The sequence below is a fragment of the Aotus nancymaae genome, unplaced genomic scaffold (assembly GCF_030222135.1).
Source record: "Aotus nancymaae isolate 86718 unplaced genomic scaffold, 86718_ANA_hifiasm-v0.15.2.pri h1tg000004l, whole genome shotgun sequence".
Lineage (NCBI taxonomy): Eukaryota > Metazoa > Chordata > Mammalia > Primates > Aotidae > Aotus > Aotus nancymaae.
The window spans coordinates 38158952-38173609 of NW_026988415.1; the positions used below are offsets into that span (position 1 = coordinate 38158952).

Genomic DNA, 14658 nt, shown 5'->3' on the forward strand with positions numbered 1-14658 from the left:
GCTGGTCTCAAACTCCTGACCTCAGGTGATCCACCTGCCTCAGCCTCCCAAAGTGCTGGGATTACAGGCTTGAGCCACCGTGCCTGGCCTTGCCTTCATTTTAACCAGTTTATCCGGGGATCAAGTTTGTGAGTTTACCTTCAGAAGTACTGGCCCAACCCAGTTTAGTGAACCATCAATGACAGAGAGATTTCCCTTTACTTTGGAGTAAAAATGTTCATTTTTGAGTAAATATTCTACTGTATTATTATACTGGAATTGTATGTATAGCAGCTGCATTCTTTTTATACTTTTTAGCATTGTGAACTCCACGCTGCTAGACCCTGTTGGGGTTATTCCAGGACATATTTGTAGATGTGTGGGCCTTACAGGAAGTGAAATTACTTAATGATACTTTACCACTGCTGGAAACATTTTGAAATAAAAACTTTGAGAGAAAGAAATGATTCAGCCTTTTCTGCCTCCTACTTCTTTTTGAAGTCAGCTAGTACACATTTGTAATGTGATAGCACAGTTGACTGGAATTTCTGAAGCTAGACAGGTAAGATGATATCCTCTGAAGTTTGAGTATTTGGTCCCAGAACCAGGTTGTAAAGAAGAGAGTACTGATGGAAAGCTCACTTCAGAAGTCCCCTCCTTTCACAGGCCCTCTGATCACCCATGTGGAAAGTAGCCCTCTGAGTTTACTAATCACAGACATTAAAGGAATAGTATTCGTTTGGTTCCTTTTGTTTGAGTTACCTTCTCCTGGGGCAGGCTTCATTTCCTGTAGGGGATTGATTCTGGTCAGTTGAAAAACATTTTCATTATGGGGCAGAAGGTTGCAAGTATGGCATGGTACCTATTCAGTCTCATGCAGATATAATGTGGCATTTGAGTTCCCATTTGTTTTAATAGGATAAGTAAGTAGAATTCTTAGCTTTAAATAAATTATTTATACTTTCATCTGTGCAGAACCCCTCATGATTGGCTTTTTGATGTTATCTGTTTACTTGCTACTACAGGTTGAGTATCCCTTATCCAAAATGCCTGGGGTCAGAAGTGTTTGGATTTTGGAATTTTTCAGGTTTTGGAATATTTGCATTATATACGAACTGGTTGAACATCCCTAATCCAAAAATCTGGAATATTCTACTGAGAATGTCCTTTGTGTATCATGTTGGGGTGCTCACAAAGTTTCAGGTTTTGGAGCATTTCAGATTTTGGATTTTCAGATTAGGGAGAGTTAGCCTGTACTAGTCAATTTTTGTTGGTCACGTTTTGGCATAGGGGACCACAAAGGTGCTTAGCTTTAGGAAACAGTTAACAATGGTAGTTACAGAAAGGAAAAAAAACCCCTCATTTTATTTAGCTTATAGATTATATTACATGAACAAAAGAAGAGTTTATTTTGCTTTGAGCCTAATTTAAAAACAGAGATATCTAACCTACTTGCTTAGTGTAGGTAAAGCCAACTTTTAGTTCCTTTTACAGTATTACTTTGCCTCTTGAGTAGGGCTAAACACCTTTTGGACCATATTCATTGTTACAGTCAACATACACATAGACACACATTGGAATTAATTGAAAGGCTGATGCTATATTTTCTACTTTATTAATTAAATGGTAAAAGTAACATTCACTGTAGAAGTTTTAGAAAATGTAAAGAAATTATAAGGATAAAACTAAAAATCACCTCTAGGTGGGCGCAGTGCATGCCTGTAATTCTAGCACTTTGGGAAGCCGAGGCAGATGGACCACTTGAGCCCAGGAGTTGGAGACTAGCCTGGGCAATATGGCAAAACCCTGTCTCTACCAAAAATACAAAAAGTTAGCCTGGTCTGGTGGCACATGCCTATAGTCCCAGCTACTCAGGAGGCTGAGGTGGGAGGATTGCTTGAGCCCAAGAGCTCGAGGCTGCAGTGAGCTTAGAGTGCACCACTGCATTCCAGCCTGGGTGACAGAGCAAGACCCTGTCTCAATTAAAAAAAAATCACCTGTAATTCTACAACCTAGAGATTAACATTTTGGTTTATAGCCTATATAAATTTGAGGAAGTTGATCTTGAGTACTTGAAGTTTTATCTTAAATCAGTTTCACTTCATATATCTTAAACATTTTCTCATACTCTTAAATACCCTGGCAATGCTGCATTTGATGGCACATAGTAATTGATCACATGGATACATTATTTTACCAATCTCCTATTGGGCATTTGAAGTTGTTCCTATTTTTTTTTGTTATCTGTACCACTATGATGATTGTCGTCTTATTTTTTGTGTGAATCTATAATGATTTCCTTTAGGACAGGGGTCCCCAACCCCGAGGCCACAGATCAGTATGGGTCCAAGGACCAGAACTGGGCTGCACAGCAGGAGGTGAACGACAAGTGAGCATTTCTGCCTGAGCTCCACCTCTGGTCCCTGGTGCCTGAAAGTTTGGGAACTGCTGCTTTAGGATATTCCTAGAAATAGAAAGTGAAATTACAAGTGCAGGAAGTATAGCTTAAGGCCTGTTGTCACATATTGCCAAGTTGTTTTCTATTTAGCATGTACTAATTTTTACTTCTGTCAACACTAAAGTGCCTTTTTGTATACTTTCAGCCGAAGTAATTTCTTTATTCTTAATTGGCACTAGTTTTTATGGACTCCCAGTGCATTGCTCTTTGTTTTAGTAAATAAAAGTTATTCATGGCAGAAATGAAAGTAAGGAGTGATATTATAAGTAGTAGTAATGCAAAGAACTGGTAACCCCAGCTGGTACTTTGAGAATTGTCTAAACGGACCATATTTTAACGCTAAGAGTCTATGTTTCTAAAAGTACATGTTTTTCCTTTCTCAAATACTTTATCAGTCTCTAATGTAGAGGAAAGTGCTAATTTTTTCCTAAAATTATTATTCCATATGTACTTTTTTGCTCATTATGTTAAGCATTTCTCTGTGTGTGAGACTTACGTGTCATTTTTAAAAACAAAAACAAAACATACCTTCTGGCAAAAATTGCACAAATTTCGTGGAAAGTCTTGATCGTTACACAGGAGTACTTTCTGATAAGATCGCTTATGGTAACACTTTCTTCAAGTATTGTTCAGGTCTCTAGTATTTTAATGAATGCCTTGTAAATTCAGATTAATCCATGTATCAACACACTTCTTGACTAAACTTGGAAGGAGAGATGTGGTAAGGTCAGTGTTTGCTGTTATGTAATCTAGTTTCCAAAATATTTAAAAATCAGAATCGTAAGATTTTTAATTCTGAGTCAAGAATTACCAATGTGACAGCAATTTTCACGTGTCGAAAGTTTTTTTTCCCCGTAGTTGTTTCACAGTAATCAAGCTGTTTCTCAGGTGTGGACCTCAAAAAGTATGATCTGTTGATTTTTATGACTTTGAAAAATTCTTACTTAAGTGCAATTGATATATTGAGAACTCATAAAGAGAAGGTACCTTCTCTGTTGATACTGTTGCTAATTTAATCCTAGGTAACTGAAAGAATAGGAATGGTATACTTTCTTGTTTTTTTCTCATATTCTCACATTAATCTTTTATCTAGTCTCAAGATGGTCTTAAGAGTAAAGCGATAATTATAACTGATTAGAAAGAATTTCCTAATTTTAGTATAGTGGGAAGCACATAGGGTGCTTTCTTAATGTTCTAGAAAGCAGACCCTATTTTAGCTTCTTAGTCATGGAATGGGGGGAACTTTCTCTTTAAAATTTTTTTCTTTCTTTTTAAAATTATCTTACAGTTTTTGTTATGTTCAATTTTTAAAAGTTTTTACAATACTCCTGTGAGGAAGGTAAAGAGTAGGTGAATAAATTTTAATGTCAACTTATTACTTCAGTGTATAATTTATTTGTTTTATAGTAAGTTATTTCAAGCTAGTATATACCCCTATTCAAAAGTCAAGATTTAAACATTATTGTTAAAAAGTAAATGGGGCTGGGCACAGTGGCTCATGCCTGTAATTCCAGCACTTTGGGAGGCTGAGGCAGGCGAATCACCCGAGGTCAGGAGTCCGAGACCAGCATGACCAATATGGAGAAACCCTGTCTCTTCTAAAAAGACAAAATTAGCCAGACGTGGTGGCCCATGCCTGTAATCCCAGCTACTTGGGAGGCTGAGGCAGAAGAATCACTTGAACCCAGCAGGCAGAGGTTTCAGTGAGCCAAGATTGCGCCACTGCACTCCAGCCTGGGCAACAAGAGTGAAACTCTGTCTCAAACAAACAAACATAAAAAGTGAATGGAATTTTCTGGCATTTGAAAAAGCTTTCCTTGCATCAGATATTGAAAATCCCTCTAGTGTTTTAATGCTTCTATTTGTCATTAAATATGAGGCAGGGGTGGGTTTGTGGTTTAAAAAAATAAATAGCAACAATTTCCCAAAAGGTACATGTTTAAACTGAATTTGAAAGCTGAGATAAAAAGTATGGCTCAGAAATTGGAGATTTCAATTAAGCCTCAGGTAAAGGAAGCAAATGGGCAGAATAAACCACACAGACAAAATGTCAAACCAGGCCATGTTTATCTTTGAGCATCTTCCATTTCTTATTTTAGTAGGCATTTCACTAATTCCGTGTGTCTTTTACGCTGCTCTCTGTCACCGGTAGCAGAACAAGCTAAACTTGCTTAAGCAAAACTGTCCTAAGAAATGTACACTGCAGAGACTTTCCAAAGAGAGAGGGATGGATTCATTTGGAAACCTCTGTATGCACACTCTAATTTGTGTTCATTTTTCCCTGGAGAATGATTATACCTATATAATTAAAAAGTTGCCTTTGAAAACTGTTGGCACCAAAAACAGACAATAATTAATGCCCATCCCTCATTTTTAAAAACCATTTTATTGTGGTATGATTGACATGCAAAAAGCTATAAAGATGGAATGTATACGACTCAGTGAGTTTGGAGAAAATTATCACCACAATCTATGCCATAAATTCATCCATCACGTCTAAAAGTTTCCTGCTGCCCTTTTATTTATTGTTATTTGTGTGTATGTGTGATAAAAACACTTAACATAGATTTACCCTATTAGCAAATTTTAAAATATACAATGCTGTTAACTATTGGCACTATGCTGTACAGTAGGTCTCTGGGACTTTTTCATCTTTCATAACTGAAACTTTGTATCATTTGACTAATACCATCCTGTTTCTCCCTCTACTCAGCTCCTGGTCACCACAATTCTGCTCTCTGCTTCTATGAGTTTGACTATTTTAGATTCCTCTTATAAATGGTATCATGTCATATTTGTCCTTCTGTGTCTAGCTTACTTCACTTAGCATAGTCTTCTCCAGGTTTGCCCACGAGAAGAGTTTCTTTTTTAGAGACAACCTCATTATCTTCACTTTAAAGCCTATTTTGGTTCTGAGAGTCTACAACTTTGTATGTAAGGAGTGAAATTTCTATGCTTGCAGTTCATTAGGCACTTGATAGATCTACATCAGTATATATATCTCTAAACTAATCATGGGGGAGATTTATGTAACAAAATGAATGATAATAGAAGTATTAGCTAAGATTGGCATACAAACTAGGCTCTGTCTGAGTTTAGATGAAGAGAATGGGTCTAGTATAAATAAGCATTGCTTATTTGCTTTATTTTTATCTTATTTAAAAATAAAATACTTCATGGAAAAGTTAACTTTTTAAAAAAGTTTTTAAAAAATATTCAACCATTATAAAATATATGAAATGAAGTGAAAGTGTCCTTTTTATCCAGCCACCTAGAAATAACAGATGTTATGTTTGTTAGGTAACTTTGAAGCTTTTTAAAAAAATTTAATATATTTTGTAATGCTTGAATATTTTTTAAAAACTTTTAAAAATGTTGACTTTTCCATGAAGTATCTTATTTTTAAATAAGATAAAAATAAAGTAAATAAGCAATGCTTATTTGTTTATTTGATACCACGCCCAGCCCAGTTTTTTTTTTTTTTTCTTAAAGCAAGTTGCAGACATGTACAGATAGTATGATTCAGTTTTTGTTTAAAAATTGTATGTGTTGGCTAGGCACAGTGGCTCATGCCTGTAATCCCAGCATTTTGGGAGGCCGAGGCAGGTGGAGTTCGAGACCAGCCTGTCCAGTATGGTGAAACCCTGTCTCTACTCAAAATACAAAAATTAGCTGGGGATGGTGGTGCACACCTGTAATTCCAGATACTCAGGAGGCTGAGGCAGGAGAATTGCTTGAACCTGGAAAGGGAAAGTTTCAGTGAGCCGAGATCGTGCCACTGCACTCTAGCCTGGGTGACAGAGTGAGACTCCATTTCAACAAAATAATAATTGTATGTGTTTATTAGAATATGCTTAGAAAAAAGGCTTCAAAGTTACCCATCAAACATAAAAGCTGTTATTTCTAGGTGGTTGGATAAAAACGACACTTTTACTTCATTTAATATATTTTGTAATGTTTAAATATTTTTAAAAACCTTTTTTAAAAAAGTTAACTTTTCCATGAAGCAACATATCTAGTCCATTCTTTACATTGCACAGACTAGATTTTGGGTAGTTGTACTTAAGGTATACCATTTATTTAATATGTTTTAATATTTATGAATCAAGTGACTCATAATCTTATGATCATTTAGTCGTCCTGTACTACACACATTCACATATATTCTTAAGGGGAAAATAAAAGATTCTCCCACAGCTTAGCATGTGAGCAATACCTTCCAGTAGTTTGACTGGCTCACGACAGTTTTGTAGTCCTGATTTTAATGAGTAATTTTCTTGTTCCTTTAGGATTTTTAAAATAAATTTTTAAGTATACCTTTTTCGTTTTTGAGAAATTTGAAAGACCCTGAATCAGCTCGAAAAACTCAAAATATATGCAAATATTAAAGCATATAACATTCATCTGTAATTCTACCACCTAGCAATAACTAGTGTTAATATTTGAAGTACATTTTGCTAATTTTTCTATGAATATGTAACACTCAAATATGTACATATGTAGAATGCAGTCATACATACTGTTTTTAACCTGTATTATTTCTTGATAACATTTCTAAACATTGAACTGTATTTTAGTATGGCAGTTTTAATCTGCTACTTACCAATATGTGATTTATGTATACTTGTGTAAAATAAGACCTATCAAGGACCATTGCTTAGGGAATTGTTTTGAAAAGGACTTTTCCAGAATTTACTTTTAGATTTGAACATTAAGTGCTATAAGCTCTCTTAATATTTTTAATTTATTTCTTTCGTTCTTTTTTTTTGAGACCGAATCTCATTCTGTCACCCAGGCTGGAGTGCAGTGGCGCAATCTCAACTTCTGGGTTCAAGCGATTCTCCTGCGGCAGCCTCCCCAGTAGCTGGGTTATAGGCATGCACCACCACAGCCAGCTAAGTTTTGTATTTTTAATAGAGACGGGGCTTTGCCATGTTGGCAACACTGGTCTCGAACTCCTGACCTCAGGTGATCCGCCCACCTCGGCCTCCAAAAGTACTGGGATAACAGGCTTGGGCCACTGCACCTGCCAAAAGCTTTCTTAATATTTTTCCTCTGTTTTCTGAAACATTCTGTTTTAAACTTATTAAGATAGATTTTTGAGACATTAAGTACAGGATGACGATTCTTCATACTTGAAACATTTCCAACAGATGGTATCACAAGTTTAGCATTGACTTTACTTTTGGGATTATAGGCATGAACCACCGTGCCTAGCCAACACATACAATTTTTAAACAAAAACTGAATCATACTATCTATAAAAAAAAAACAACTGGACTGGGAGCGGTATCAAATAAACAAATAAGCATTGCTTATTTGCTTTTTTTTTATGTTTTCAAAATACTGGTTAACAGACCAACTTATTTGCAGAGAGGGCTAGAGCCAAGCACGTTAATGATTTGTTTTTAAGTCTGTCCCCAAATATGAAGGTTGTCTGAAATTGAACAACACTACCTTGTATTTGTATCAGTTTTTACTTTTTTTATATCACTTTTACTCTCCTGTTAGCTACATGGAGTTTATTTTGCTCACTGGCATTTGGTGAGTTGGGCTTTCTCAGTCCTGCCTTCTTTTCTAATTGTAGGATGATATACCTCTGATGCTGTATTCTCTCTCTCTGTGTCTCTGTCTGTCTGTCTCTCTCTCTCTCTCTGTGTCTGTCTCTCTCTCTCTCTAACACTGCCAGGTTATTGTTAGGTTGAAACAAACAATATTATATGCTTCAGTCTGCTAAAAATTTGCTAGGCTAAGACTTTCCAACTTTCTTGTATTACAAAAACCTTGCATATATCTGAAGTGAAAAGTCTAAAGTTTGTGTTACAATTTTATCTAAATCATCCCAATTCCTGATCATCTGAAATGCAACCTGCATGGTGGTAATCTGCTTGGTTTTTCATATTAAATTATTTATTCAATTTATTTTAATAGAATGACTTTAAGAGGAAGGTGCTATTTTGTAGGAGGAGACTAGGAGAGAGGAGAGTGCGGGATCAGTTTTTCTGTTATGTAGAACTAAATTAGGCTAGGTTACAAAATGTAATTTGGTTTCCTTTTCTTTGCTGGGTAGCTGCTACTTTCATTGTTTTTTGGTGAGGAAATAAATGGCTTTTCAGTGATAGGCATTGAGAAAAATTACTTCCTTCTCATTAGAAAACCTCTGAGAGTTGTTTCTCCTGTTCAGCCAATTTGGGGCTATGAGACTGGAGATGAGTAGAAGGTGTAAACTGGGGCTCTAATCGAACTTGGAGAATTCCCTGACACTCAATTATCCTCTAGTACCAAGCGTCAAGAGTTGACTATCCTTTGCAAATATTTATTTATGGAGTTATTTTCCAAATTAAGCAAACTAGTAGATAGTTTTGTATTTTCCCCTCTCCTTCTCCCCTCTCCCCTGCAACTACTGCCTTTAGATCTTTAGATGATTTTATAGAAGGAGGTTTTTGGTAATTTTTAAGTTATTGGAATTATCTGTGGGAGAAATGTGTACGTTTTTGTATAGAAGTATGAAGTTTTTCTTCCCCAACATTCTCCTTGTGAGCTCTTTGGATCTTATTTTAATATCTATACGCAAGTGTTCCCCCCACCCCCAACTTCATGTTAATAGCAAATGTTAGCCTTCTGGAAGGAAAGTAAGAACATATGAAATAGCATGACTTCTGTTTATAAGTAGTCTTAACTATTTGTGTTAAGACATATACTGATACTGTCCCTGGTACCCCCTCAACAAAAGTAGATTGTGGACATTAACATAAAGTTGAAAGTATTTCACTCTTAGTAACTAGCCTTTGTTAGTAATAGGCTTGGGTAGAAATCATTCTTTCCTTCATCCCTCTAATGGTAGCAAGGAGAAAATTAACTGTCTGAATTAACACCAGCTAGTTAGTGTGATGATTATAGTTACATGGATATTTGTTTATATGATTTCCATGGGGGCGTCTAGACTAAAAAAAAAAAAACAAACTTTAAGGGTTATTCTCATAATATAATCATATGCAAGTAGTAGTGAAAACTGCTGGATGGAATAAAGCTTCATTTCTTCAGAATATAGCATCATGCCCTGGAGGCCTCAGCTCTGTAGAAAGCAATATCTAATTACTGAAGGGCTTTATTTTACTATTCCAAGTATTCACATGGCGACTAGTTTTCTCCTGCATTGTCCAAAATAGGTCAAGGCCTCAAACATTTCTGGTGTATATATCTTTTACCTTTTTCTTCCTCCTCCTCCTTCTTCTTCTTCCTCCTCTGCTTCTTCTTCTTCTTCTTCCTCCTCTGCTGCTTCTTCTTCTTCTTCTCCTTCTTCTTCTTCTCCTTCTTCTTCTTCTTCTCCTTCTCCTTTTCCTCCTTCTCCTTCTCCTTCTCCTTCTCCTTCTCCTTCTCCTTCTTCTTCTTCTTTTCTTCTTCTTTTTTTTTTTTTTTTAGACAGTCTCACTCCAGATGCACAGGCTGGAGTGAAGTGGCGCAATCTTGGCTCACTGCAGCCTTGACCTCCCAGGCTCAGGTGATCCTCCCACCTCAGCCTCCTGAGTAGTTGGAACTATAGGCATGTACCACCATGCTCAGCTAAGTTTTTGTATTTTTAGTAGAGACGGGGTTTTGCCATTTTTCCCATACTGGTCTCGAACACCTGTACTAAAGGGATCCTCCAGCCATGGTTTCCCAAGGTGCTGAGATTACAGGCGTGAGCCACCATTACCTGGCCCTTTTGTTGTATATCTTGAAAAATGTCACAAAAATGATGTGTTTACAAATAGAAGGAAGATTGAAATATATTTAGCTTTCTACTTAGCCCAGTGTCGTGTTTGTATTTGGGAAGGAACCGTGCGTTGTTTCAAGGAAGTTACTCATTTTTTGTTTTGATGGGAAAATAGATGCCTACAGTCATCTGCATGTGGGGATGGCTGTCTTGTGTGACTGACTAGTTTGCTGTGGTCAGACATTGTCTCTGTGTCTGAACTTGGCTTTGGTCCTGACCATGGGAGAGTTAGAGATACAAATAAAACTGTTAAGAACATGGCTGTTGTTTCTTGCCATTTTCCCATAGAGTTTCAACTACTGTCACTCAGAGTCTCATTCAGTTACTTTCTGAGATCCTAATAGCACTAATTCTAATCAGACACTCATCTCTAGTCATTTCTTGTTTTTCCTTTAGTACCTGGCATATCATGAACTAAGGTGCAAAGATAATGTGAACAAGCCCTCAATCTTTCTTGCGAAGGGGCACTTTTCTCATGTCACTGTACTCATAAATGCTGTCTCACTGCAGATTGAAATCACAGAAGATATTCGTGTTCTTCTTAAGAGAAAAAGAGGACATTTGTAAGTATTTGTCCTTCAGAAATTTAAAATATGTAATTTTATTAGCTTTTTGAGAAAATTAAGTGACCATACTAATAGGCATCTTGACTCTTTTTATAGAGGAAAAACTCTACCAATATTTATGATTGTGTTTTAAAAGGCACTATTTTATAGCGCAAATAGGAAAACATTTTACCCTGTGCAGCTTCTAAAATTTAAACAATTTGCCACTCATTTGTAAAAGAGCAAGTGGTAATTAAAATTTAAACACAATCTTTCTATTTGAGTCATACCCAAAACTGGAGTCAAGAGATTGGAGTTCCAGTTCTGACTACTGAGGCTTATAGAATATGTGTCTTTGGCAAGCTACTTAGTCTCTCATTATCTCAGTTTCCTTATCTTTAAAATGAGTTTAATAATAAGTACCCAGGGGCTGAGCGCAGTGGCTCATGCCTGTAATCCCAGCACTTTGGGAGGCCGAGGCAGGTGGATCACAAGGTCAGGAGTTCAAGACCAGCCTGGCCAAGATGGTGAAACCCTGTCTCTACTAAAAATACAAAAATTAGCTGGGCATAGTGGCAGGTGCCTGTAATCTGAGCTGCTGGAGAGGCTGAGACAGAGAATTGCTTGAACTTGGGAGGTAGAGGTTGCAGTGAGCTGAGATTGCGCCACTGCCCTCCAGCCTGGGTGACAGAGCGAGACTCCATCTCAAAAAAAAAAAAAAAAAAGAAAAGAAAAAAGGTAAGTAACAATCAGTGGTTTATTATTGTTGTGTTGTTGAGACAGAGTCTCGCTCTGTTGCCATAGAGCGTGTAGTAGCGTGACCTTGGCTTACTGCAATGTCCGCCTCTCCCTCCCCAGTAGCTGGGATTACAGGTGTGTGCCACCATACCCAGTTAATTTTTTGTATTTTTAGTAGAGACGGGGTTTCACCATGTTGTCCAGGCTGGTCTTGAACTCCTGGCCTCAAGTGAAACTCCCACCTCTGCCTCCCAAAAGGCTGGATTACAGCTGTGAGCCACTGCACCTGTCCTCAGTGGTTCATTATTATTGATGAAGTTAAATCTATAGCAATTTATATTACCTCAATACACTGAAGCTTATGCTTTGAGAGACAGCCACAGTGTATACTTGCCCTGATACACTGAGGCTTATTCTTATTGTGTTATTCTTATTGAAGCTTATTCTTCAATGTGTCAGGGCAAGTATACATTGTGGCCGTCTCTCAAACTGATTTAAGTATATTTCTGATCTTTATAAATTTAAGTATATGTTTCATTGAGGCATCTCTTCTAGACTATGATATGGAGTAAAAGAAATACAACAGAGCACCTAAAATTAAAATCATAGTGTTTGAGGCTTGGACCTTGAAATTTTCCTAGTCCTGTAATCTCCAATTGTTGATTTTTAGACCAGAGCTGGTTAGCAAAAAGTTTTTACTGGTCCACGGTGAAGTTAGAAAAATAAGGACAGCAGATCATGAGTTTTTAAAAGCTAAACATTTTCAGTTTAAAGGATTGCTTCTTACAATATATATCTTTCCAATTTAGGGAAACTAAACATGTTCTTTATCTCATGAAATGATGGTGATAGTAAATGGTAGGGCTTTAAAAAAATTCATGCCTGGCAAAAACAACAACAACAACAACTTGGTAGCTCTGTGTCATTTCCCCGCACTATTCTTCTTTCTTTTATATTTTTTACTGGTTTGTGATATCTTAAAATATGAACCCAACTTTCTCATTTTACAGATGAGGAAACAGACATTGAGAGGTTACTTAATTTGTTCCAGGTCTCACAGCTCAGCAGCTTGTGAACCAGGACTAAAACCCTATATCTGATATCATCTCTCTAGAATTTTTGGTCTTCTGAAAATTGGTTTCATTTTAATAGGTTATAAATTTGAAACTGAAGATATAATAGTTCTTATATGCTAATAACTATTTTTGATTTCCAAGTATAAAGAAATTCAAGGCTGGGCACGGTGGCTCACGCCTGTAATCCCAGCACTTTGGGAGGCTGAGGTGGGCGGATCATGAGGTCTGGAGTTCAAGACCAGCCTGGCCAACATGGTGAAACCCCATCTCTACTAAAAACACAAAAATTAGCCAGGCATGGTGGTGCGCACCTGTAGTCCCAGCTACTTGGGAGGCTGAGGCCGAAGAATTGCTTGAAATTGGGAGGCAGAGGTTACAGTGAGCCGAGACTGTGCCACTGCACTCCAGCCTGGGCAACAGAGCCAGGCTCCGTGTAAAAAAAAAAAAAAAAAAAAAGAAATTCAAAAGACTATGTTTTTGTATAGCTAAGTGTTGAAGTCCACTGATTAGCCTGCATTAGAAGAATCTTAAACATGGCCAAAGATTTTCATCAGCAGACTAGAATTAGCTGTCACTAAATTCACTACTTAGGTATTACACAGTACCCAATGGCTGACAAAGAAGTTAAAATATCAATAAAGTTAATGTTTCCTTTTGTAAGTTGACAGACTATACTGCCACTATGAAGAGTGGTAGTATTCAAACTTCTATAATTTATTTAACTACAGAAAATACTGTTTTCTCTCTCACAGATACACACCTACACATACACATACATGTTTATAGCAGTCAGTCTGCAGCCCATCTAGATATGAAAGGGAAAAAAGTACCAAGGTGAAGAGTAGGAGTTACCAAAAGCATTGGCATGAACATATCTAGCCAGTTGTGTTCAGGAGTTTGCAGATAGTATCTTGTGACACTTTGGAGGCTCCCCATTAATTGCCTTTGTCTCAGCTTTCCCAAAATATGTTTCACAATGGAAATAATTAACTCCCTTATCACTCTTGTCTCACTCATCTTACTGAAGCATAAGTCAGATAAATAAATGAATGTGGAGGGAGAGAACAGAATGGCATGTATTCCCAATCCTAATGTGGAGACATTAACTCAAGGGGTACTTTCCATGGCTTCTTGTATTTGGCTTTGTGTGACTTCCTTCTTTAGGTAGGAATTCTTTAATTTCTAAAATGTCAGACACATTCAAAATGAAATGCTAATAAGGGTAAAAATGCATTTTTGAATTATCTGCTGTCTTTAGAATATGTGCTCTTCTGTTCTTTACTATGGCTAATATGTGAGTGTTGACTATATGGCCATAAGATTTCAATATTTAACATATTTATCAGTCTTTGAGTTCTTTAATTAGAATCACTTATAAGGTATATTTAGTACTGAAGAGCAGAATGAGTTTTTTTTTTTAAACATGATAAAATTTTGTATTATGGTGGTCAGGCAGCTGAATTATAGTCATTTAATTGGCCATTTTATAAGAAATGGTTTAAGACTACATTGTCGAATAATTTTTTAACAGTCTGACATATTGGAAACATCATTGACCAATAACTAACCTATTAAACTGGTTCCTCCTCTAGCAAATGAGGAGGGCAGATCATGTGGCAAAAGAAGGCACAGTTGTAAAATTCTCCTTCTAACATGAAGATATTCCTATGGGAAATACTACTGCTGCTTAAAGATTTTTTGAAACCTACACTCATGGTTGAAAGCCCTATGTTGTATTACTTTATTATAATAAATATGTAAGATGACAGGAGATAGATGTATAACCTATAGATATTTTCTATACTCTTCACGTGAACAAAACACATTTATTATAAAAGTTAACTTTAAATTCTATAACCCAATTATGTTTGGTTAACTTATGTTAAAATCAGCTATATATTCCAACAGAGAAAAAGCACCCAGTAAATCAGACTTTGTAGATAAAATAAAAGTCTGCCCTGCCCCATGGTGCAATGGGCAGTTTAATTTAGCAGCAAGGTTTTATGTACAGGGACCTGCAGCAGTTACTCTTTAGCATCAGTTGTACAACATTGACATTGTCATTATACTCTCTGCTCCCCTTCTACAGCACTGAACCATTTGTAT

General features: G+C 36.6%; 1 protein-coding gene across 4 annotated transcripts in view; it reads left to right on the top strand.

Annotated features, from left to right (window-relative positions):
* ACSL4 (acyl-CoA synthetase long chain family member 4) overlaps nucleotides 1–14658 on the top strand; it is a 90560-nt gene that overhangs the window by 25899 nt on the left and 50003 nt on the right. For 2 of the 4 annotated variants that reach the window (XM_021676420.2, XM_012451719.3), the window contains exon 2: nucleotides 10704–10756. The exons of the other annotated variants lie outside the window; for them this stretch is intronic. The gene's annotated coding sequence lies outside the window, so the exon portion shown is untranslated. The remainder of the gene's footprint in view (nucleotides 1–10703; nucleotides 10757–14658) is intronic. 4 annotated transcript variants of the gene reach the window in all.